A 1,024-nucleotide genomic window follows, 5' to 3' on the forward strand; every position below is an offset into this window, starting at 1 on the left:
TATGATCGTGGAGCGGGGAGACTGGGGGCTCACCTGACAATTGATGTAAATGGTAATTTGTCGAGGTTCGACAGCAACCTCCCCCTAAAGGAATACTCCATTAGTATACACATTACGTCATCTCTGTTGATAACCCGACATATTATATTGATTCATCAAATCACTTCCCCCCCTTATGTGTCTTCTCACAGAATAAATAAATAAATAAATAAATCCACATCCTTTACGGCTGCCAAAAATATGAATTCGGTCTACTTTCTTTGTTTCTCAATAGGCACCAGGATTTACAATTAAATTATATCATATTTTAGTTAAAAATTAATTGGTGGAAGGCTTGGCCTTTTAGTAATTAAACTTATTTTACATGCAACGTCTTCTACTCTAATTCTTTAACATCGAAATGTAGAAAAAGCATTTTTTATTTGACATATGTGGTCTAACCATTGACTCCAGACATTCACCACCATTTTGAATTTGAGCAACACATTCAACCAATCCTATCAAAATTGGATTACATTTCATACCATTCAACCCTTTAAAAATTCTTATTAGTATTATTTGATATGATTGACAATACTTTCACAAGGCAGCTTCCTCCTCCCATCTGTTTTTTCTCTGAAAAAATTCGGTTGAACATGTGATTAAAACATCATAATTCATGTATTAGACCTCCCCCTAAATATATTTGTCGTAATAATGATGATGGAGTACTTTTTAAAAAGGGCATCATATCACAGTGCTGACATCCTGTTCATCAGGGAGTTCACAAAATGTCAGACAAATATGTGGAAACTTAAATCTCAGCATAGGATTGGAAATCAGCATGCATGGAGTTCAGACTGGCATGGTGAATATACACCTCTGATTTACAAACTGTTACTGGCTCCTTTAAACATATGTAACTCCTGCCAGGTCAAATCATATGATAAAAACATGCCAGACATACAATTCACTGTAATGCTGTTTCACTGTGTTTGGAAGTGTAGAGAGACATTAAAATATTTTAGAAAACAGTAGGTGATGT

Source organism: Haplochromis burtoni, unplaced genomic scaffold (assembly GCF_018398535.1).
Source record: "Haplochromis burtoni strain Fernald_Lab_line unplaced genomic scaffold, NCSU_Asbu1 Contig_56, whole genome shotgun sequence".
NCBI classification, from domain to species: Eukaryota; Metazoa; Chordata; class Actinopteri; order Cichliformes; family Cichlidae; genus Haplochromis; species Haplochromis burtoni.